The sequence below is a fragment of the Miniopterus schreibersii genome (genome assembly GCF_964146895.1).
Source record: "Miniopterus schreibersii genome assembly, chromosome: 9".
Classification (NCBI taxonomy): Eukaryota; Metazoa; Chordata; class Mammalia; order Chiroptera; family Miniopteridae; genus Miniopterus; species Miniopterus schreibersii.
Genome location: NC_138118.1, coordinates 36049796 through 36076166, shown reverse-complemented (window position 1 = coordinate 36076166; position 26371 = coordinate 36049796). Strand labels below are relative to the sequence as shown.

At 39.4% G+C, this 26371-nt stretch overlaps 1 protein-coding gene across 7 annotated transcripts in view; it reads right to left on the bottom strand.

Annotated features, from left to right (window-relative positions):
* Window positions 1-26371, bottom strand: part of GLI3 (GLI family zinc finger 3) — a 311030-nt gene that overhangs the window by 215195 nt on the left and 69464 nt on the right. The window lies entirely within an intron of this gene.

Sequence of the window (26371 nt, the reverse complement as noted above, 5' to 3'; positions counted from 1 at the left end):
TTCAAGGGTGAGATGGCTCTGGGGGTGAGGAAGGCATCCATTATGCTGATATATGTACATACTCTGGTGGGGTCCAGACATTGCTTTAAACATGTAAGAAAGAGCCATATATATATATATATATGTATATCCCGGCTCCCTAATACTTCTGTTTTCCTTTGATCTGTAAGAACTTTCCATCTATCCAGTATGGTTCTCTGTAAATGTGACTGGATGACCTTTCTATAATAGTAGATCAAAGAAACAATGCATTAAATTAAACCAGACTGGAGATCTCACCCCACAACAAGTGAACCAATTCATCTGTTAGAATCATACACATACTCTAAAAAACTACATACGCCAAACAAGCTCTGCATTTAACCAACAGACTGTCCTCTGACAGGTAAGTGCTGATGGAAACAAAATTGTTCAGGCACTGCTTAGGTATCTAACCTGAAAACTGCTGATCTTAAAAAAAAGAAGAAAGAAGAAGAAAGAGGAAGAGGAGGAAGAAAGAAACTACAATGGAGTATAAATAAGAATATCTTTGTAAATTTACATGGACAGATTTTGAACACATCCCAATATACAAACTTATCTTCAAAGTATTCCATAAAGCAGATATGTCTAGGTGAGAGCACCTGAAAACCAGAAATAGTAAGCTTTAGCAGTCTGGTAGTTGTTTAAACAAAGTCAGAAGGAAGTATAACTATACAAAGATAAGCACGACAATACAAACTAAAGAAATGACTACTGTTTTGTACTCTTTCTGCCTATGTCTAGGACTTTAAGAAATAGGCAATGCATTTTTTTTCAGCATAGCAAATGACTTGCAAAACAGTATAATCATGAGGTACCTTTTAGTTGTTGGTGAATTTGCTGACTACTACGGGGTAACTGTGAAATATTATTTTGTGCAGATCCTCACCCTAAACCTTGTAATTATGGGATAAATTATGAGTTTAATCTATCAAATAACTACTAAAAAACTTGGTGTAATACCACATTTTCACACAATGACCTTTACAGAAGCAATTCAAACTATGCTGTTGCTAATTTAAAAACAAACTACCAAAAAAAAAAAAAAAAAAAAATCCTACATTTTTATTTTCATTCTGATTAATACTTTTAGGCACTAGTCTACCCTTGTAATTTATTAGCAGTAAAGTTGCAAGCTATAGAATAAGGGCTTACAGTTATGTAAAAGCAAAAGGGTGTCAAAAACACTAAAACTCTTAGTCAGTTTTATAAAAATTTCTGTAACTTACAAATGGCCAGTCATATTTTCCACTAATTTATGCCTGTATAAAATCTTTATTTCAACTTACAACCTGAACTTGCAGCACTGAAGTGCAAATGCTATAGAATGGACGCTCATTTGGAAAGCTACGGAACCCTTACCAAGAGGGGCTATAATTCGTAATTAGCATTCTCTGGGAAAGATGAAGAACCAACCTCTACTAATCTCTTCCAGGTTTAAAACAGGATTCCCTTCACTTAGTCTTCCTGGAAGAAATTAACTCTTCTTCTCTTAAAACTGTATAGCTAAATTGAGGGAGTTTCTCTTAGAAGCCATGCCTTTATAATGAGTATTTTAATCCAACTTCATGAATAATTAAAAAATTGGCATGGTCTGTTTAGAGTCCTCCCACCTGCCCCCAGCCTCCAGGGAGATGGAAGTTGGGGAGAGTGAAAATAAGGGTGTTGTTTTAGCTAAATGATTCTTTTTCCACAAGTACTGAACTTTATAAAAATAAATTTTCTTAATGAGAGTTAAGCCAACATGTGTGAATATTAAAGTTATAAAAAGAAAAAAGCAAAGTTCAAATATTTAACACAGAAAAAAATAACTAATTCCTTTAGTAAAGTAAAAAAAATGCAGGCAAGAATTTTTTTTAATGTGGAAACTTTCATCATACTTTTAAAATAGTTAAGGCTACCACAATTTTACCTACCCTCCCTCTCCAAAACATTCCAGCAGACAAATATTTCATGAAGTTTACTTCATGCACTGAGTTGCTTCTGATGGGCATTCAGATAAAATCTTGACAGTACATATGCTCCAGAATACAAACAGCTATGGAGCTTAAAAGCACACTCTCCACAGTGAAAGGGAAACCTTCCAAGCAATATTCCTGCCTACTCTTATAAATTTAGCAACCACTTCAGCAAGCCAAAAGACGAAGCTGTCTAATCTTGTTCAGTTGAACCAAGTTGTTCAATAAAGTATGAGAGTCAGTGCAGACAGCTAGTCCAGGCCAAATTATTGACAGAAACATACTGTCCACCATGGCAACAAGCAGAAGTCGGCTGCAAAAATGTAAGCAAATGGCCCACTACTACAGGATCATCTGCCAATGGACTTTAACAGCCAAATACAAGGCGGCTATTCGGCTTCTCGGTTAAAACTGCTGCATGCTCAGGAGTCATACCAAAATATGCAGTTCACTAAAAAGTTTCAGGAAAAAATTATTTCAAATACTGTCATCATAATCCCAACCCTGTACCTCCTTCTTTCTGTATACCCATGCTTAAGTGGAAGTTACCGAATTCCTGCCCCAAATGAAGAGCTACCCAAACATCACATTTTAGAAATTGCCCCAGATTTTCCAAATTCATCCAAAGGCAATTGACATCAAGCCAGACACTCAATGCCATAAACTGAGAACTCAAAAGTTGCTTCATTGAAAACACTGCTTAGACTATTTACAACAAAGATTAAAAAGAAAGTAATCCTATTGCATGAAGTAGAACTGGAACACACACTCTTCCCATGCATTTCCTCACAAATTCCTGACAATTTCTCACTGCAACCCAGGAAACAAGTGTCTATTTGCCTAAAAGTATCAAAGGATCCTTCCAATATGAAAATAAAACCCTGCTCTGCATCACTAACTAGGGACACGTCCTGTCACCCTAACAAAATTAGCTGACTAGGAAGGAGCTCACTGTACAGGTGTTTACCATTTTTTAAAATTAAGATGGATTTTAAGCCGTGCCCTTAAATCCCATTTTAACACCATTACTCCTTTCTTTCCCCAAGATGTAGAAGACAGAGTGTAAGAAAAGAGACAATACTTACAACCTAGTCCCCAGGCTCTGGCTAGCTACTTTCTGCAAACTTCTCTTGGTGGGCGTTCTCTTAACTGTACAGACCCTCTAGAAACATTTGGTGTCTCCCTGCCTCCCCTCTTCTTTGCCTCTCCCAGGCAGTGCTTCTCCCATTAGAGGAATTAAAAGTGGTTGGAGCCATTCTAAATTTAACAAGCTCATTAGTATTCTTTCTGAGTGCTTCTGAGTGAACTCTCTCTATTCAAGCCATTCACTCCAGGAGAAGGGTCAGGCGGCTAATCATTAAATCAAACTAATGTCACCCTATCACAATCAGCGCAAGAGAAGGAGGGTTTATTATTTCAGTTTATGCTAAATAAACGGTTTTACAAATGGTCCCCAAGCAAGGTCAACAACAGCTTCAATTACAAGACAAACTTAACAAGAGTTGCTATAAACCAAGTACTCTGTATTGACTTAAGAACAGGCTCAACTCCATATATCGCCACTAGCCGGGTATTACAGGAATGCATATTGTAAAAGAAAGGAAGGGGGGAGCTTTTTTCTTTGCCAGAATTTGTGACTGCACAGAGACTCCTCATTCACCTCTCTCCAACCAGCTAACCGCTCAGCTCAATTCACCCCACACAAAGGCTGGAGCCCAGACCTCAATGGACCAAGTGAAACATGTTCAAAACTAGGCTCTCTATTGTGACTGAATTTCTTAACATCTTTTCAAAAAGCAGAGAATGCCTTGAGGCTAAAGGAAGAAACAGGCTAATGGTGAATTGGGAATTCTGAGCAAATTTCAGAGCCCTTTCCTCCTAGCTTTTGAGGTTGAAAGCAAGCTCTTTCCTTTCAAGTTTCAAAGTCCTTTTTCCTCCCGCAGTGTCACAGAAGGATTTGAAAAGAAGGTAATTGTGCTCGCAGTCTCCCTGATCAGAGCTTACGTCCTATTTCTGGTATTTCGGAATACTTCTTGCAATAATAGTGCATATAGCTCAATCCCTTAACCGGCCTGCACTCTGCAATTGCTCATTAAATGAACAATTGTGGGTATAAAATGCCTTTCATGTTCAAGGTCTGGATATAAGATAAGCATTCTAGGACTCTAAATTTGGTTTACTAAGGAAACTCTCCATCATTAAATTACAAAACTGAAGTCAGAATATGAGGCTTTCCCAGAAAAGTGGCACTCAGATTTCGGTGAGCCAAAATGAAGGTAGAATGGGGGTGAGGAGAAGGCAACAAAATGTTAAGAGGGGTGGGAGCGTGGGACTGGATACTCAGGTTTCTAGCAGAATGAGATTCTAATGAGAAAATAATATTTCCATGTTTAGGAAGGTCTGAGTTTGTGAAACCTAATCATTTCCAAACTGAATGATATAAAGTCATCTTCAAACACATTAAAGCAAAGGTCTGAGACTATCAATATGCAGATGACTATTCATGATCCCTCACCAGCAAACATCATCGCACTCCCCCCTGAAATAAACAAACAACCCTTTACCAATATGGAAACTTTTGTCATTTATATCATTTCACTTCCTCACAACAACCCAAGGCTGTGGTAGGGCAAGGTGTTAGGTCCAGTTTCCAGATCAGAAACAAGTAACTACATTCCAAGCAAGTAGGTGATGCAAGAAGAATGCCCATGTCTTACTGAAGCCACACAGTCCTGTTAACAGGATAAGAGGTCTGTTCCTGGCCAGGTTTGTAGATGACACCTGAAGTAGTCTGAATTCCCAGACTCCACCCCCACAGCTACCACCAATAAAAGAAAAAAGAGTAATTACATATTTATGCACAGACATTTTCAACATACACCCAATCCTGGAAAGCACCCAGGACAAATGGCAAATCTATGATAAGACATCCAACCTCAGGATCTCAGTACCATAGAGCATCCTATCCGCACAGGCATGAAGACACACATTTGCCCTACACAGGGCTGCACCCCTGCCCAACAGCACACTGAGGCTCAGCCAACAGCTGCTGAGTATTACTCCAGTTCTTAATGTGATCCCACAAGCCTGAAGCCCCACCTTCCTGTTCTGAGCAAAAAATGGAGCATCTTTTTCTGCTTTCCTCCCAGGAAACTGCCTCGCTGTGCTTGCAAAGAGCATACTTTCATTTTTTCCTATTATTCATTTGTTGCATCTTGTTAGCTTTTATTTCTTTGGTTATTTACATTTTGATGTTCTTTGGGAAAAAACAATGGAATCCAAGTTCTCGCCTCCCTGATTCAGAATTCTCATAACTTTGACCAAACAGAAATCAGGAGTGAAAAAAAAGGAGAGGCTAAGAATATTCATACACATTGTAGAATTATACTAGCACATCGTTTGCGGGTAGTTTTTATCGTGCGCTCTACTACCAGTCAACGTAAAACGTATAAATACGTTTCCCGCATACAATGTGCTAGGAAGGGGGAATAAATAAAGTTCCTGTGGTATTTATTTATTTATTTATCCTCACCCTAGAATATTTTTTCCATTGCTTTTCAGAGAGAGTGAGAGAGAGAAAAAGAGAAAGAAAAAGAGAAAGAAACATCAATGTGAGAGAGACATATCTATTGGTTGCCTTCTGCATGAGCCCTGATCAGGGCTGGGATCAAGCCTGCACACGAGGTAGGTGTCCTTGGCCGGACCTGAACCAGGAACTCTTCAGTCCACAGACTGACACTCTAACCACTGAGCCAAACCAGCTAGGGCAGTTCCTGTGGTTTTTAGAAGTAGAATCTTGACTGTTTCCATCTAGATTGCAGTTATGCCTAAACCAGGGGCTGCTCCCAAAACAGTCTAGATCTTGGCTTCCAAAGGGAGACAGCAAACAATGCCTTCTCTAAGAACATTTCCAGTGCCCTTGGGGTGAGACATTGCCCTTCTGAAGCTACAAATACATCTCCCATTAACAATGACTGATGACTGAGGGAGTAGTCCAGATGTGTAAGAAAAAAAAAGCACTGTGCTTTGTCTGCAACCTTTAAACCACACAGAGGGGCCTACAACATGAGAGGGCTGCAGCTGGACATGAAACTTTGAAGGAATTCAAGTGGAAACCTTCACTCAAAGATTACAGAGTAGCTGTCTCTTCCTACTTTCATAAACCATGAGATACAGAGGTAAAAGGAAAAAAAAAAAAGCCCTCTATCAGTCTTATCTTAGTTATTTTAGCACTTCTAGGGTTCTTCTGCCAAAGAATAAAACATGGTCTAGGCTAACATCCCACTGGCCCTTCACCAGAAACTATTTGCTCCAAAGTGCAGGTTAGTGTTCAACCCATGGCTAATTTCTTGCCTCACTCCCCCACTACTCAGCTTACAGAGCTCCATTCAACTTGAAAATGGGTTCCCTGGGATAGGAGAGAGTAGGCAGAGAAAGCAAGATGAGAATTTTGATAAGCTAAAATGTAAAACCTGAAATGGCTGTAACCCCTCCACTGCAGCAGAGAGCTGTGACAGTATGCAGAGCACGCAGCCTCCCGCCTTTTTTAAAAAGATAATACAATGAGGGCTCCCCTCCTAGCCCATCTGGAAAATCAGGAACTGATAACACTATCTGCTTGTCTGAGGCCTCACCAGGCATGCACCCTGTGGTCTATAGGGTTTCCATTTACTTTCCTTGTGCCTCTGAACCCTCAAAAATCAGAGCTCTACAACCCTGTCCCCATCCCTACTCTCACCCCTGAGAGGATGCTTCTGGGCATTGATGACATGGACAGCAATGAGTTACTCTGGCTTGTTCAAACATTACCCAACACACTAGATCATTTAAGTCCAAACACAAACCCAACCACACTAACCAACTTTCAAAAGAAAAAAAAAAGAGGAAACAGGACCCTGAGGGTCCCTGCAGGTTTTCCTGTAAAAGGGAAGAAGAGATAGTCCTTATTTTCCATGAGCTTAGAAAGACCCTTCCATGAATTAAGAATTCTGAAATACCACAGATTCTTCTCTTAGCCTGCTTTAGTTACTAGTTGCTGCTTACACAGAGTGCGTTAATTAGTGACATCAAAGGCAGTACAATAAATTCTCAGGAGGATAAAATATTTTTTCCTTCTGCCTAGTAGTGTATTTATGCCTATCTGTGAATAACAAGCTCATGAACATTTAGGTATTAGAGATTTCTTTGAGAACTCAATTTTAGTCTTTTGTAAGCAAAGAATGCAGAGTCTCTCTTCCTTACTTTGCACATACAGACCTGAGCAGTTAAGATTCCACAATAAGATCAACAACCAACAGTTTAACAGAAACAGTGAAATGTCTTTCCACAGGCCAATGTCCAGGTTACTGCAGCCTGCTGCATCCACCAATGAGACCTACCTGGAGATCTACCCCAGCCCAGGGTCAGTGGGAGGACTCAGAGCCTGCTCTTTCTTTCTTTCAAGACAGGCAGGAATAAATCTCTGTGTGACAGCTTCTTCTGGCATCACTTTCAAAAGGTGGTTCCCAGGTTCACTTTCTTCCCTTTGCAACATCAAATTTCATTTCCTAAACTTTCTGCCATTTTTTAAATTGTGGGAGTGAACACAAACTTAACTGGCTTCATCTGGTGTGTTTATGTTGCGTGGTTTTTGTTTGTAGAAGATTACATAATGAGGAAGCCCAAGTATATATTGGTGTGTTTTTTTAAGTTTTAAAGACTATGCTTATTCCATTGCAGAAATCAGACCCTGCTGGAGAGTATATTTAAATAACAAGAGAATATCCTTATTGTACCTAATGAACTGGGGCTCTGTCCCCACCTTCACAGGATTAGACATAGTAAGCAGGGCTCACACCTGCTGATTCATCTTCTGGACTAGGCCTGGTGCTGCCTGGTCAGGTTTCTACAACAGGTGATCCATCTAGCCACTACCCACTTTGACCTATGAAATGTACTTTTGAGAAAGCCAAATGACCACACATTTTGAATCTTCACAATTTTACCATAGGTAAGGCATAAGATTGTCTTCTTCTAGTAACTTAGTGGCAAAAATCTGCAACTTTGTAAAACAGGTGCACATAATGGCTCAAATACTGTCTATGAGTGAAGCAGAAAGGGCCACAAAACCTAATCTCCCCCAAAAGCCCACCTTCATGGTCACAGCCAAGACAGCATGCTTTGGTACTCCAGCTGTTCTCCTCTCCTCCTGCCAACTGGGCAGGACAAAAACCAACCACCTATCCTCTGCAGGACACAGCCAGACCATTATTTTGCCCTCGTTCCAGCTTTCTAAGCACATTTAAGAGAACCTAAATGTCCCAACATCAATGGATGCATTTTTATTTGGAAGAAGTCCCAGTAAAAGCAATTAAGGAAACAAAAGACCAAACTCATCTATATTTCTAAAATACAGGTGATTTTAGACTTAGTCATTTTCCAACCAATCTCTTTTCTCAAAAGCCTGCCAACTCAATCTGTTAACCATATACCAATTAATGACAACAAATATTCAGTTACTATGAGATAGAAAGGGCTTCAAAAAAGATTGTTGTTATGCTCATTTGACAGATGAAAAAACTCTGGCACAGAGAAGCTAAGTTACTTACCCAGGTTACCTGCTGCTTCTCAAGCAGAGCCTGGAAGCACAGGCAGTTAGACTCTAAAGCCCACATTTAAATATTTGGATATCGGACCTCCCTACTCAAAGACAAAAAAATTAAAATAAATTTGAATTTGAATTTTGGTCAGTGCCCTAAAATATAGGTTTGCAAACTTCAAAACTACCCAACTCTGCAGCCATAGGCAAGACTGAAAACAATGAGCACCGCTGCATTCCAATAAACCTTTATTTATAGACACTAAAATTTGAATTTCACTTAATTTTCGCGTCACATTTAAAAATGTAAAGAAATGGGCTGTACAAAAACTGGTAGCAAACTGTAAAATAATATTGAGTTTTAGAGAGGATACAGAGAGTAACTTTCTCCGACTATTAAAATATTTCCATAATTGGCTAGATGTATCAAATGATTCCACATCTAGGATGTATCTTAAAGAAAAAAATTAGCAAAGATATTAATTTATATTCAAGGATGTTCATCACAGTGTTATTTATAATAAGGAAAACCAGTTAGCGAAATAAATGTCTATTATAGTATTATATGATGAAATGTTGTCATTAAATATAGTACACTCAAGGATTTTAATAAACATAGGAAAGAACTTTACTGAGTGCCAAGAACTGTTCTAAGGCCTTGCATGTCAATCCTATGAGCTAAGTATGACTGTGATCATCATTTTATAGATACAAGAAGTAATTGTCCAAGCAAACACAGCTAGAAAGTGGCTGAGCCTGGATTAGAATCCAGAGTCCCCTCACTTACCCACTAGACTACCACACCTCCAATTTTTTTAAGGGTCCAAGTTTTTGGAGGAAGGGAAAGTGGGAAGAAGAGAAATATGTAATTATTTCCATACAAAATTCTTAAATTAAAAAAAAAAAAAAAACTTTAAGGAAATTTACCAAAATAGCATGAAAATATTTTTATATATTTTCCTTTATGTTTCTATATTTCCCAATCATTTTATATTGCAGAAATAGCTGATTTATTTTACTTTTATTTTTAATTCTATCATAAGTATGACCTTCAAATGATTTTCTAGAAAAGTCCAAATTAAGTACACATAAATTGAAAAATTATCTCACAAATTTATATCCTAAAGTCTTGTTTTAAATTATTACACCACTATAAAGTATAAGTACCTAGTAGGCTATTTTTACACATGAAAGTAACACCTGACATTGATAGTGCACTTCACGGAGATATCAATAAATTTTCTTATTTAAAAATCATATGGCCTGGCCGGGCATGGCTCAGAGGTTGAGCATCGACCTAGTATCCAGGAGATCGCGGTTCAATTCCGGGTCAGGTTACATGCCTGGGTTGTGGGCTCAGTCCTCAGTCGGGGGCATGCAGGAGGCATGATCAATGACAAAGCTCTCATCATTGATGTTTCTCTCTCTCTCTCTCCCCTCTCCCTTCCTCTCTCTCTGAAATCAATAAAGGTAATTTTTTTTTTAAATCATGTTATTTTAACTACTTTGTATCTATACACAAAAAAGTACCCCACAAAGGAGTACCTCCCAAAGGAGTACCAAAATTCCCTAACCTCCTCCCCCACAAAACCTGGTAACTCAGCTTTCACTAGACCATCCCAGAATGTTTTACGAGGGAAACTACACTAGAAAATATCATGACTAACAGGGATATTACTCATATTTATTGAGCATTTACTAAATTAAATGCCAGGCCATGTGCTCCATGCTCCATGTGTATTAATCCATTTGAATGCTCACAGGCCAGGCCTATCGGGTATGCTGTATCATCTTCCCAGTTATTTAGGTAAATATCCTGAGGCTTAATAAGTTTAAGCAACCATACTTCAACTCATACTTCAGTTAAGTGGCCAGAACAGTACAACTTTCTCATCTATTATAAATGACTAGTAACCCCTGCAAAGTATCTCTTGTATCTGAAAGTCCGAAGAACACTGATTTGCTGCTGCTCTTCTGTATGTGAAAATTATCTTCCTTATTAAATTATTTTACCTCTCCCTATAAAAGTTATTGAGAAAGGATACTTTGAAGTATAATCAAATGAACTTCATTATAATCTTTAATCCAGAGTTATAAAACATGGTTTAGAAGCTTCTCTGAAATTCTTATTCTGCTTCAGTTGTTATTGCCAAGTTTGGATCTTAGACGCTTTTAGGATCTTGCAGTGTAAATAACACCTCTCATGTTCAGGCTAAATTATTTTTTCACCACCCCTCCTTCAAGCCCTTCCACAACTGTTATCTTTTTATAGTGCTAGCAGATTCTGAATAGCCATTTTGCAAAGGATATTTAACACTATTTTCTGGAGGACTAGGTTGCAGGCTTAGATGCAAGAAACAGTATGAGTATTTGGTTTGTGTTCAAATTAAGTACAGTTCCAACAGTTAAAGCCATACATGGTTTATTGAAAGGGGCATATGTCCAATAGTTAAAGAAGCATAAAGAAAAAGGGAGAAAACTTGTGCTTGGGAGCAGCTTTGCTTGGGTTATTTACCAACAAATGAAAGGCCTGTCATGCTGCCACAGAGGATTCTCCCCTCCCAAAGGCTGGAAAGGAATGCTGAATAAGAAAAAAATTGGTGTCACACTATTCAGAAACCTTCTCCCCACCAAAAGATGATTATCAAACTTAAGCAAATTTAACAAAGTTTTCTTTATTTTAATCAAGAATAAAACAAGATTCTTAAAATGTGCTATTAAGAATTGTAACTGTTCCTAAAAGTACCAGATATATTTCCATCCATGCAATATTAAAACTAACTAGCGTCTTTCCAATTTCTTTTAATGATGGGGTATGCAATAAAAATACAGCAGTGCTTTATTTTGCCAAAGGAGCTGAAGCAAAAGGAACCTAAATAAATAAATAATAAACTTTACATGGGCCACTTACCAAAAATAAAGTCATTTAATTCAACCATTTACAGGAGGTGCATGTAGCATTTTGAAAGCAAAAATTCTCATAATACAAATCTCCACTAAAAACCACTGCCAGGGGCTGAAACAGGGCAGGATGTTATTTTTCAATTTATATTTTAATGTTTGGGTATTAATGACACAAAGCAGGCTGGTGGGGTGCAAGTGCCCTGGGCCAGAAGCTGGAAGGCTGAGTTTCCAGGCCTAATCCTACAGCTAACAATGATTTAACATTAGAGGAGCCACAGAATTTCTCTGGGCTGCTGGTTCCCCTTGTTTAAAATGAGACATCAGCCATGTACTCCACACAAGTTCTCATAGATGTCCTAGGAAAAGATGGGATGATGTAGAAAAAAGTGCTCTGAAACTTCTGAGGGAACAAATCAGTGTACACTTTCACCAAGAACCAGGCCAGACAGCTTGGGAGAGAATAATTGCTGTTTCACAACCAGATAAAAACTCCAAGTTAATGACCTATAATTACACTGGTCATCTCTTTCACCCACATCTTTATTCTAGGTCAGGCTCATAATCAACATTTACCAAACAAGTATGCCCTCTTGAAATATGCACAATAAATATCAATCTGCTCTCTACTTGATTTTCTACAATGACTAGAGGCACTTGAATCTTCCCAAGAAACCCATTTTATATTTCTTCATAAACAGTATTTACTACAAAAATGATTAAGCAAATTCTGTTAGGGTGATTGTTAGCAATCTATAGCCATTGTCTGTTTTTGTACAGCCTGTGAGCTAAGAATGGATTTTACATTTTTAATGACTGAAAAATAACCAAAAGAAGAATATTTCATGAACTATAAAAAGTATATAAAATTCAAATTTCAGTGTCCATAAACAAAGTTTTATTGGAACATAGCCAGGCCCATTCATTTTCATATTATCTGTGGCTGCTTTCACATTAGAAGAGCAGTGTTGAATAGTGGGTGACAGAGACCAAATGACCCATGTAAATCCTAAAATATTTACTAGGTGTAAATATTTACACACAAAAAAGGTGGCATCGCCAACTTACCTATCTCAGGACATGCTAAGAATACCCATCAGTAAAATAATAACGCATACCTGGGAAATACATACAAAACTTAAGGCAGCACCATTTTCAAAGTACTTAGTATTGATGTTTCCAAACCTTAAGATAACTGAGGCAGGTACTAATATCACTTGACTTTATGGATGAAACGGCTTAGAGAAATGAATTTCCCCAAAGTTTCCAGTCAGTAAGCTGGGGATCGAACCAGTTCCCTATACTTCGGAACATGACAATTTATACAGTAAAAAAGGGAGAATTTTTGTTTTTTCTCATAAACTTAAAGGTAGAAAGTGTTTCCTGACTGTTTCATCTCTGTGATAAGCACTAGGATAAATAATAAATTTAAAATATAAAATCTGAGATGCATATGATTAAAGGTCTGTCTTCTCATCCAGCTTTGGTTATGTTTGCAGTTGTTTGAATGTTTAAAAACAGTCACAACATATACACCATGGAATACTACACAGCTATAAAGAAGAAGGATCTAGTACCATTTGGGACAGTATGGATGGACCTGGAGAATATTATGCCAAGTGAAATAAGCCAGGCAGAGAAAGACAAACATCACATGATCTCGCTTATATGTGGAATCTAAAGAACTTAATAAACTGATAAACAGAATAGACTCAATGACATGGAAGCATAGATCAGACTGATGAATGTCAGAGGGATGGAGGAGGGCAGGTGGATGGAGGGGGAGAGATTTACCAAAGAATTTATGTGCATATATGCGCAACCCAAGTACACGGACAATGGTGGGGAGAGGGACTGGGGAGGGGGATGGGATGGGGTGGAATAGGTCACTGGGGAGAAAAAGGGACATCTGTAATATTTTAAACAAAAATTAAAAAATAAATAAGAACAGTCACAAAACAAGTACACACTTATGTTGAAAGTGCCACTCTCTCTGGAAGTTGAAGGTGACAAAGGCTATTTCCCACATAGCAAGCTATTCAATGCTCCTTTTTTTAAGGTACACGGGAAAGTGCCCTCTGTTGAGCCAGACAGAATCCCAAAAGACCTGTTTTTGAAGGTAGGATGAACCAGACTGGCATGTATTTTTGTGAATAGGGATGCAAGAATAAAGTTTTGAGACTTTCTGTTCCCACCAAACTGGGAATCTCCTGACCAAATGTAGTCAGGGTTCAAGAGAGTGTTTCTACAACTTGCATGAAAAATTGGGCTCAAAGGGATTAGAGTTGTCTGAGTCAACTGGCCCAAGTCAGCCATTCTCCACACTTCGTTCACATAGAAGCACCATGTCAAGGTTTCCATGTGCCCCATCACAAAATCTGACTTTCTGAGAGGAGTGGAAACATAATGGTTGCTGCTCTTCTAGCCCTTATGACTGATTTTTCTAGATGTGCAACTACCTGAGAAGAGAAACATGGGCCACAGGGTTGGTGCAATAGACTGATTGGGAGGACAATAAAGTCAACATTGGGAGGAGCCTACTGGGAAGAAAAGGGGCTCTTCTTCAGATGCTGAAAACAGGAGTATAGACTAGACAGTCTTAAAATAGGTTTGGACAAGATCCGGTTTGGGAAAGTCTTAGATGACTCTCCTCAAATTCAGATTTTCAATGAGACTGATCAACCCTCACCTTTGTTTTTGAACTTTTCTTTCTTAATTCACATCTTGCTGACACAAACAGAAATTCCTATTTCTTGGCAGAAAATTTAAGTCTACTGCCAAGCCATTCAGATATTAAAATTCTTCCATCCTCACTCATCTCAGTGCTTGGTCCAGCTCTAAAGCCCTCAAGAAGAGTTGGAGAAGACAGCAACCAAAATACATAATACAGGCAATTTTTTTATGCTTGAAAATTCTATTAATTCTATTGTGTCTTTTTAATGTATTCCATCATTTGTAGGGGTAAAAAATCCTAGTATGGTACAGATAGCAAAAGTAATACCCGCTCTCTATAAAATGAAAGCATTTCACCATTCATTCAGCATATCAGCAACCATTGAGACCACTCCTGGCTCCCTTCGAGAGAAGTTGCCTCCCCTTAGCTCTCAAGTAGCCCAGCCTCACAAAGCAGTGAAGGAAGCTCATCTTTATTTGTCGTCCTTCCTATGCATTATTGGCTCCTTCCTCCTGACTCCTAGGGAAGAGGGGTCCAGGAGAGAAAGAAGTAAACACTTTTTTCTATTTTCAACCTAATTTTCAAATCTGTACCACAAATCTGTTTTTTCCTGTCAAAAAAAAATGGTATTTGCAAATTATGGATCTTCCATCCAAACACTGGTTCTTTGCAATCCTAATCTCTTTCTGTAATATTCAGGCTATGGTCTTCCTGACTAAGAGCCTCATAAATTACTCAGAATAAAGCCAAGACAGGCATTTATCTCTATGCACCTGCCTTTCTTTTCATTCTGCTCCTCCTTCCCGCCCCACCCTACTCCACCCGACATTAAAGGGTGCTCTTCCAGCCTACCTTGACTGTCACACACCCCCAATGCCAGAAAAGAATACTCATGCCCATCACCAATTCACCTGTGCCATGTACCTGCCCCTCTCCGATTTGTCTGTTCTCCAATTAAGTCTTTATTGGACTCAACACCATCTCCATCCAATACACCAGGTTTCTTCTGTATACATCAGAACCACTGAGCAAATCCTAAGATCTTTGACCCCAGTGTCTCTCCTGACCTTGTGTGGCTTGTACCTCCCTCCTGATGTTGTCTGTAATGTTTCCAACAATTGTCATTTGGCCAATTTAATGGCCTCTTTTCTGCGTTGATCCTTCAACACAATCTTTCAACCATTCTATTCAAATAACCTTTGGTAGTGCCTATTTTTTCTATCATTTAAATTTAAATGGCTCCAAATATGAGTAAACAGTCCTTTGTAAATTTGTTCACCTTTTTAATAGATTGAGATAAACTTAAAATTCATTGTAGGGTAAAAAAAAAACCCAACTGTGTGTAAAAATATAAATTTTAATAACAAAAGCAGAAAAATAATCACTAAAACAATCCTGTACATACCTCTGCATTATACAGATAAGTTTTTGTTGTTGTTGTTTATCTTTATTGTTGAAAGTATTACAGGTGTCCCATTTTTCCCCCCAATTGACCCCCTCCACCTCGCTCCCACACCCTCCCCAGGCCTTCACCCCGTCACTGTCCATGTCCATGGGTTATATGTATATGCATATAACTTCTTTGGTTAATTTTCTTCCACCCCCCGCCCACCTTCCCTCTTCCCACTGAAATATGATCATCTGTTGTATGTGTCAGTGTCTCTGGACCCATTTAGTTTGTCAGATTCTTTTGTTCATTAGCTTCTTCTTAAAGACCATTCAACATTTTCTGTAGTGCTGGTCTGGTGGTGATGAATTCCTTTAGCTTTTTCTTATCAGAGAAGCTCTATTTATCTGGCCTCAGTTCTAAATGATAGCTTTGCTGGGTAGAGCAATCTTCTTTGTGGTTCCATTTTTATCACATTGAATATTTCTTGCCACTCCCTTCTGGCCTGCAAAATTTCTGTTGAGAAACCAGCTGACAGTTGTATGGGTGTTCCCTTATAGGTAACTAACTGCTTTTTTCTTCCTGCTTTTAAGATTCCTTCTTTTTCTTTCATCTTTGGCATTTTAATTATGATGTGTCTTGGTGTGGGCCTCTTTGGGTTCCTCTTGTTTGGGACCCGCTGTGCTTCCTGGACTTGTAAGTCTATTTCTTTCCTCAAGTAGGGGAAGTTTTCTGTAATTACTTTTTCAAATAGGTTTTCAATTTCTTGTCTTCTTCTCCTTCTAGCACCCCAATAATACAAATGTGGGGCCGCTTTAAAGTGTCCCAAAGGCTCCTTACACGATCTTCATATTTCAAGATTCTTTTTTCTTTTTGCTCCTTTGGTTGGGTGTTTTTTGTTTTCTCGTGTTCCAAATCGCTGATTTGATTCTCAGTGTCCTCTACTCTACTGTTGATTCCCTGTAAATTACTCTTCATTTCAGTTCATGTAGCCTTCATTTCAAATTGATACTTTATTATGTTATCGACGGTTTCAGTTGTTTTCGTAATAGTCTTACTAATATGGTTGAGCATCCTCATAAACAAAATTTTGAACTCTGTATCTGTTAGCTTGCTTGGTTCTATTTCATTTAGTTCCTCTTCTAGAGATTTCTTCTGTTCTTTCCTTTATGACATGTTTCTTTGCGTCCACATTTTGGCCTCTTCCAGGTGTTTGTTTCTATGTATTAGGTAGAGCTGCTAAATCTCCTGGAATTTGTAGAGTGGCTTTGTGGAGTAGGTGTCCTGTAGAGTCCAGTGGCTCAGCCTCCCCAGTCACCTGAGTTGGACCTTCTAGGTGCTCCCGTGTGGGCTGTGAGCTCTGACCTGTTGTAGCTGAGCCTTGGTTGCTGTTGGCATCACTGGGAGGAACTGACCCCCAGGCCAATCAGCTGTGAGGACCAGGTGCAACTACAGCCAAAGAGCTGCTGTGCTGGAGACACCCTATGGAGCAGGATTTACCTCAGTGGAGCTTTGGTGTTTACCAAGTACGCCCCTTGAGTGTGTCACTCGTGGATGTGGTAGGGTTGCAATCCAGCGTGGTCGAGTCTGGCCACCAGGTGCACTGTTTCTGGGGCCTCCTGGGAGGTGCAAAGTCAGCCTCTGTCAGTGCCTTGCCCAGGGCAACCCAGCATGAGCTACACAGCAAACTGTAGTTGGCTGCTACTTGTGCTGGGCTTGGAGGTGTCCAGGAGAGGCCAAGCTATGAACCAATGCAGGCTGCCACTAGTGCCAGGCCTGGGGCCACTTATCAAGATGTATGGAGCAAGATGATGCCTGTTTGAGAGATTTTAGAAAAGTCCTAAGCATAAGGCTCGAGAGGCCACTTGCACAGAAAAGCCACTGGAAATGGCTTGAATGAGCTTGCAAGCAGGGAGGGGAGGGGTCTCCGGGAATCACTGGGGCAGGGTCAAAGGTGTGAGTCAGGTGCTGGAGATTAAAATATGGTGTCTGTCTACCAGCTCTGTGGGGGGAGGGCTCACCAAGGGAGCAATGGCATCTGCCAGCTCTTCTGTCTGGGAGAAAGCTGCCCCTCCACCTCTTGCCCGGATTTCAGGCAAGTTAGTTCCCCCCCAAATGTCCCAGGTTCCTTTCAAGCTGCAGCCTTGCGCCAGAGCTCAGAGGGAGCATGTCTGAGTGAGTCTGTGTGCGGACCTTTTCAGAAGAGCTACCTGGAACTTCTGAACCCTCCGCGTCCCTCAGCCACAGACTCTGCTGCGTTTCACAACCCGAAATTGTGGGGACTTATCTTCCTGGCCCTGGAGCCCTGGGCTGGGAGCTTGCTGTGGGGCTGGGACCCCTCGCTCCTCGGGGAAACCTCCACTGCTGAGATAGCCCTCCCGGGTTTAAACTGCGGCACCAGGTGTAGGCCTGCGGCTGCATCTCTGGGATTCAGCCCCAATCTGCCCACGTCTCCGCCCCTCCTACCAGTCTCGATGCTTTTTCAGTTCCCTCCTTGTAGCACTTCTGTTCAGCCAGATTTCAGGAGGTTCTGAGTGATGGTGGTTCTGTATTTTAGCTGTAATTTTGATGTGGTTGTGGGAGGTGGCAGGTACAGCTGTTATCTACGCTGCCATCTTGTTTCCTCCCCAGGTAAGTTTTGAACGGTGGGGTTTTAGTATAATTGTACACTCCCATGTTTCAAAACACTGAAGGAATCTTAAAAAAGGTTTAGTTTTTTTGTAATGAAACTCTACATTCTAGGAGCAGTTTTATTAGTGCAAGAGAAATAAATAATGAAAGGATGAAGTAATTAAAACCTATTCAATAGATTGCACTCCTTGGCAGGTATAGCAAATCTGTTGAAAAACTTTGCTTTCAGAGAAACTCCCAAAAGTTTTAGTAAAATACTTCCTTATTCAATGTGAACTGTCTTGTTATGTTCCTATTTGAAGGTTGTCAGAGTTAAAATAATTTGCAAAAGCATCAGGTTTTTCAGGGGTGCTAGGAGGATTTTTATTTAATTACTTTTTAATAAATATCTCCCTTAGAAATACATATTCCTGAAGCTAAATATGTAGCCATTTTCCCACATGAACACTGAAAAATAAGAAAAAAGAAGTCATGAATTAACTTAATTTCACTAATCAGGTCATTAAGATATACATGTGCTGCTCAATTTGTTAAGTCCTTAAATCAAAATATGATAATATGATGCTAGTGCATTTGGGGTTCTCCTTCCCCACTTGTGCCATGACTTGGCCTTGTCTCATTGAAAACTAGTTGCTGGTGATATCAAGTCCTGAATTTCTTTTGTGCTCTGCTGGGCTGACCACAGAAAGGAACACCAAAAAAAAAAAAAAAAAAAAAAAAGCTCCTTAACAGTGAACCAGTAGATTCTGTAAAGTCACTGAGCATGGTAACATTGTGAAAAATTCCATTCAAAGTGAAGAACCCAGTCTGGCAAATAAAGCTTCAAACCACAGAGGAAAATACAAAACACTGGGAAATAGATACCTTACGAATCCTAAAATTGTATTTTTCAAGAATGCAAAAGCAAACTCTTCATGGAGTACAGAAAACTGAAGCAATGTTAAAAGTTCTGGTGTTTCTCACTCCATTGGTTAAAAATCTTCTAGAAGCACATGTCATGTCTCAGCTCCCAAACCTTTCATGAAGGCCCCCTGTCTATAAGACAAATGCCAGTTGCTTGTCCTGAATAAAGGCTGAGTAAGAGAAACCATCCTCAGTCCTCTTCTTTCCCATCCTCTAAGGCTGCCCCAGTCCTACCCAATACCTGCAAGCATTTCTCACACTTTTCTGTAATTAGCTGTTTATTGCATGCCTCCACCAACAGATTTTGTTAGCTGTGGTATCTCTGTGCCTAGGGCATCACAGGCACTAGAGAATTATCCTATGGATGAATAAATAATTTGAATGGGGTAGGATGTGCAGGTACCTTCTGATAGTGACAGGGCAAGTTTCCTGCCACTACTGTTTCCGGGGTAGCAGCAGCAACAGCAGCATCTATCTGATCAGGATCAAGCCCCAGAGAAGAGGACATGGGGGTGTCTGTGTGGGTGCTTGGCAAAGGGGCGCCAAGAAACAAGATGCCAGAAATGAAATCAGAGCTCCAAACAGGTGAGGGGGGATGAACAAGGGACAGAGGGAAGTCACTTAAGGCAGCATTTTGCAACAGGTGGGTTCTGATTCCTTATGCCCCCATTCACTGTTGCCAGATTATCAATTAAGTACACTGTCCTTCTATTCATAAAGTTAAGTCTAGTATCCCTTAATGGCAGATAAAATATTATGGACAATAAAGCAATGAGAATGAGAATAAACAAACAGATAAAGGGCAAGAAAAATAGACAGGAACTACTATACCACAGATTTCCTCTCTTCCAGCATCAGTGTTTCCTCTGTTCAGTATGTTAAGATTTTTCATGTGTTCAACACTCACCTCATGGGTGTTGCTGTGGAGATTAATATTTAGCCCATCTATATGAATGAAGTATAAAGTGATTCATAGTTTACAGAGATACCAATAAAACTGGAAAGGCATCAGCAAATATATGGCCTTCCTTGGTACAATGAATTTTCAGGTTAGATATGTTCTGAAAAATATTAAAAACTTTTAAATAGATGTATACACACTTGATGGATTAAAGAATAAAAATGTAAGAATTTAGCCTTTTGCCTACACATATAGGGGGTGAGGGGAAGAGAGAGAGAGAGAGAGGTAACCCTACCAATTCCTTACACAGGTAGGTCATTTTTATGTTGCACATGGATTTTTTTTTTTTTTAACTCTCAGCCTTTCATTTGCACTCTGGTGAGGACTGCATTTGCCACAGGATGATAATCGAATGGGGTAGAACTTCAAAACTCATGTCAACCAAACAATCTAGAGAAAGAGAAAAAATCAGACATAAAGCTGGTAAAAGGCAGCAATAATTTTTTTAATGCCTTTTATTTAATTCTACCAAAAGATATAGCAGTGTGATCCAGATTTGATACATCTCTCAATGTCAACTCATGTATACACATGGCCTTAATCCAATTTCTTAGCCCAAAGATGCAGTTTTCATTAAACTAGTAAACCTAAGATGGTTGCTTGTATAACCACTAAGTTAATGAATTCCTCTTAGGAAAATTTGAACCTTCAATTTACTAGGATGAATCAAGAACTGAAAAAGAAGAAAACAGAATGTAAAATAAAATTCTTCATGTGATAGCCCAGCCTGAATCACTACTCAATACCTTGTTAAGAGAACTTCATTACTCTCATCCTTACTAAAAGTAAAACCATGGAAAGACAAAACACAAAAACTGTACACTGTAGGTCCTTGCTGTTTTTCACTTGGTTCAAGAGATTTAAGTAGAGAAGTCAGAAGGAGAATGAGGGCACATGAACTTTTGTTAAAATGTCGGTTCTATTCTCAATGCCAGGGATGCCAAAAACATGTACTGGTATATTTATATTTGAAACTAGAAATGTTCATCACCAGGAAGAAGGATTCATAAATTGTGGCATATTCATACACTGGAATATCACACAGCAAGGAGAATGAATGCCTACAATTTTACAAAATGTAGATGAATCCTTTAAGCAGAATGTAAAGAAAAAAAGAAGCCACCAGACACAAAAGGACAACAAATTTATAAAGTACAAAAACAGCCACAACTAACCTAGGCTGGTAACCCTGCCCAGGGAAGGGATGAGGGTGGGGGTGGCTTTGAAAGGGCTGGTGATGGTCTGTTTCTAGAGGCTGGTGCCGATTTCATAAATATGTTTGGCTTATGAAACTAATCTAAGTGTACAACTTATGATATGTGCATGTTCCTACGTGCATATTTCCTTCAATAAAATGTGATAAGTCTCAGTTCTAAAAACTTCCAGCCGTTTGATTCCTAAAGGTCAACTTCTTCAGATTTGTCTCTTGTGTTCCCATTCACAAGTGCTATTACCTTTCTTCAACAGGAATCTTACAGCTGTGTATTTTAGGTTGTTTAACATAAATCTATTTAAATATATGCAATATATAACAAAATGTTACTCTATAACAAAAGAAATTCCCAAAATGGGGGCTGGGGGGGGATCAATAGGCAATTCATTGAAGAAGAAATTTAAATGTGCAAGAAAATGAAAACTAGTTTTTATTTCATTATATAGTGAAAGAACTGAAAATTGAAATATGATACTGTACTGGGTATTTTGGGGAGTTTTTGGTTTGTTTGGATTTTTTTGCCTTAATACCAAATTAGGAAGTATTGGAAAGGCGAAGTAAAGGAGAATACATACTATCAACAGGGTAAAGTAGTACATTTTATATACTCACAAATCTTTACACCAGCTTGGTGAGCTCTATAACAAGTCTTAAATGTATGTACCAGTTCACCCAACACTCCCCTTGCTGGGTACGTACCCAAAGAAGGAATTTAGGTTCCAAGCAAAGGCTTAACTACAAGGATACTCACTGAAACATTATTTATAATAGAGGAAGTAAATCTCCTAAATGACCAATAATAGGAGAGTAATAATATCTACAAAGCAGAGAAGAAAAGGGCTGGAAGGGGAGAGGAGAGGAAGCATATACCAAAATGTTAGCAGCAGTGCTTATCTCTGGAAAGTTGATTATGAGTGTATTTTACTCTTCTATTTACCATGTTTTCTGACATTTCTCTAAAATTAAAAAAAAGTCTTACAAATGTTTAATTTGGAAATAAATGTGTCTTTTCAGAGCTGTTTCATGCTTAAATAGTATATAGTTCTTATATAGAATGTATTGACTCTCTAAGAAAGCTCTTGGTCTTTTTGAAATATGAGTTAGTGGTAAATTAAAGGAGATACCAGAACTCTCACCACAATTTTCACAACCAAGTATTTGCTGGAGTTTTTTTTTTTTTTCTTCCTGAATCCCCCATGGGTATGAGAAGGAGGTTAGAGACATTCTGCGAGCTCACGCCTAGTTTAACCCTAATTCCCCAGACAAAATATAACCCATGAGGATTCATTTGTTTCTCTTCCCTGTAGCAATGACCGGGCTGACTCAGCATGCAGCTATTTATTAATCATTCTATGTGCAATTACTCGGTTCTATAAAACCTGTCATATCTTCCACTGTAAAATTACACCATTTCCCCCGCCCCCCCCACTCTTCTGACTCTTTGTAGCTCTGGGCATTCTATTAGCAGTGCACTGTCCTGCTTCTCACCTCAGCTCCTAATACATGTCAGACAGCAAATTTTTCAAAGACTATTCAGAGATCTGGATGAGGTGTGATTTCATGGCCTTTTCTATCACATAAATAATTGTGTCACGGGTTTCACTAATGGCACATTTTTCCTTCTGTAAGAGGCAGAACCTTCTTCACAAGCAAAAACTTTAAGATTTAAAAAACCCTTTCTTATGAAGAGAACTGAGAAGGAGATGAGTCTAAATAAGTAATGAATGAATTTAAAAAGAGAATTTCCAACTGCTATGTAACTATGTTAAAGCAATGTGAATATAAACACATGTAGAAAAAAACTAGAAGGAAAAGTATTAAATTGTTCATTTTCACCTAAACATGAATAGTGAAATAAGAATGACTTTTAGCCTGACTGGGCGTGGCTCAGGGGTTGAACATGGGCCTAGGATCCAGGAGATCGAGGTTCGATTCCCTGTCAGGGCACATGCTCGGATTGCGGGCTCGATCCCCGATTGGGGGTGTGCAGGAGGCAGATGATCAATGACAACTCTCTCATCATTGATGTTTCTCTCTCTCTCTCTCCCTCTCCCTTCCTCCCTCTGAAATCAATAAAGGTATATTTAAAAAAAAGAATGACCTTTATTTTCTATTGCTACATTTTCAATATTTTTCAAATCTTCTACATTGATTGAGTCTTGCTTTTGTTATAAGGAAACATAATTAAATGCTATAAGACACAAAAAGTGTCTTGAGACAGAAAGGCTGCAGAACCAGGACTCAAAGACCCTGAGGCTTGTAGCTTCTCTCAACCACTCAGGTATACACAGTTTCCAAAGATATACCAAATCTTAGCACTTGTATTAATTCTTCAAAAAGTCCTCATTTTCTATTTCTCCCAAAGGACAAAAAGGCAATGTAAAACAGAATCCTGATGGTATTTGACTAAAAAAAAAACCAAAAAAAAACCCACAAAAAAAATTTAAATGTAGTATGGTTTCATGTATTTTATGGGATAAAAGACTTGCAAATATGAGGTATTCATAGTTACAGTATAATATAAAATATAAACATTCTAAGTGTTCAAAAATTTCAGATGACAATTCTATCACATTTAAAATCAATTAAGGATGCCTATCACCTGTTAACACCTAGGCAACTAGTTTTTCTTTTCCATCTGACTTATTCCACTTAAACCAGGTAACCTCCCTTATCTGCATTAATACAAATAAAGATTTCTTTAGACAACTCTTATCTTATCTAGGGAATTGAACCTCAAATTTGATTTCCTGACTTTTGTTTACTGGGAGCTCTGGTTCAGAATTGGATCTAGAGATGTCTGCATTGTATGTCAAAACTTCTTTCAATGGAATTCACCTTTTAGCCAATCCCACAGACTTGGCTGGCTTCATCCCTAACACCTGTTTATTCATTGCCTCCCCCTGAAATGTTAAAAGTTCTGTGTTGTTAACCAGCTGAGTTGAGCAAATCCCCATAAATCAGCCCCTGCCAGAGGACCTGGGAGTTAATGGTGATTCTTCGCTGACACACAGAGAAAACAACATAAGCACATTTTGGTTCACAAAAGAACCTTCACGTTTTACAGACCTCTTCTTTCATCTATCAGTTCACAGTTCATTTTTGATGAACTGTGTTCACCAGCCACCCCCCAGGACCGCACAGAGGGTGACAGTACAGGCATGGAGTCTGGCTGCAAGGGTTCAAGGCCTGGCCCCTCGCTACACTTAGCACACAAGTCCCTGAACTCCCAGCACTGATTCCTCATCTGTGAAACGCGGCAGTGGCAGCAGGCTTGCCATGAGGATTAAGGGGCACACATGAGAAGTGTTCTATAAATGTTAACACTCAGTAGAACTGCTAACCCAACGCTGGAATACAGTATGTCTGTACAGATGTGGGATCATCTTTCCTGACTGATTTATATAAATTCAACCTCCTACCTTATAGTTGCACTCTGCAATTTTTTTGAGTTCATTAAGTTCCTAGAGAGACCTTGAGATCAGCTGATCAAAAACACACCACATATGTGACATCACATCCATCTGTGTGTCTGTAACCAAACTGACTGGTAAATGTTTCTAAGTTCTCCCATCTAGCAGTGATGCTAGCATTATGCACTGGACCCAAACCTCAGTCCAGCTGTTGGAGCTGAGGAAACAAACTTCAGCCCTTGGGCCTCAGTTTCTTCATTTTGAAAAATGGAGGTTACAGCAGCTTCCCTCATAAAATTTTGGTGAGCAGAAAATGAGTTAAGTTATAAAAACTTATACAGAAAAGCAAAAACTGCTCTATGGGAGTATGTGAATTCCAATTCACATACTGAGGTGAATAATAATAGTAACAGCAACACCAATAGCTGTCAAATGTCACACTGTGCAAACCCTTCACATCTCTGATTTCCTTAAATCCTCACCACAATCTTATTATTCCCATTTTGCCAATGAGAAAACCAAAGCTAGAGAGGGTAAGAGAGTTCTCCAAGGTCACACAGCAGGGTCTGATGAGGCCCAGGTCTATAAGTCCCACAGCACACACACTCTACCCTGGAGAGTAGAGGCCAAGAACCATCTTCTTATTTGCGGTAGAGGCCCAGGTCTATAAGTCCCACAGCACACACACTCTACCCTGGAGAGTAGAGGCCAAGAACCATCTTCTTATCTGCAGTAGCTCTAAACTTGTCAACTGACCTCCAAGTCACAACAGTATAATGGAGGAGGATGGTGACACAGGTTAGCCAACAAGATCATTCAAATTAGGCTTAGAGACCAATGAGACAGATGCCTCAGCCAGTCCATCAGGAAATCCTATTTCAACTGGATTTAACATTTACTCGAACCTCATTACTTGTACCCCACATATGTTGGTGCTGACCAAAGTTATCCTCAAAGATTCATCTGGTGCCGGGGGAGCTGGTTCCTAGTAGAGGTACAAAGAACTCCCTCCACATTTTGTACACTACTTGGCCCATAGGTCTTAACAGATCCTGTTTAGGTCCATGGATCACACAAACTCCTTCATTAAACCGAGCTGTCAGCTAAGGTTTCTAAAACTTCTCTACTGTCATCCAGGATCAAAACCAGTACATGGAGCCAAGAATCCTAAGAGCACCATTTCTCCCCCTACCTTTCACAAACACATATGTATATATTCAATGGTCTTTCTCTCCTTTTCTCTCTGTCTCTCCAGGTACTTGGCCCAGCTTGGCCCAAAACCTCCTTGTTCAATCAGAAGGCATGAATTCATGCAAACAAATGCCCAAAGCTGCATAGGCCATCAGTTGGGACAGTCTGCTTCCTTAACTTTCATGAGTCTAAGACCACCTACTTCTTCAGCCATAACCTACTGAGAAAAATTAAAGGTCCAAAACCTAACTCTGTGAGGAATTCCTCCAAGGAACTACTTCCCGAACCTTCACTTGGTTGTGCCATTCTCCTCTGGACTCAGGTGCAGGAGGATTATTGAACACTGTATCCTGCTGCCCAGCTCCTGGGCTTCACTGCCTGAAGAGGGCTGGGAAAGTAGGCAAGACTCTGTCCTATCCCCTTGGCACTTATGAAAGCTTTCCCCAAATTTCAAGACAATAATAGCCAAGCTATTTGACTGAAAGCACAAACTAATATGAGCCAGACCTGAGTCATAAATGAATTTCTCAAGAGGCTGAGA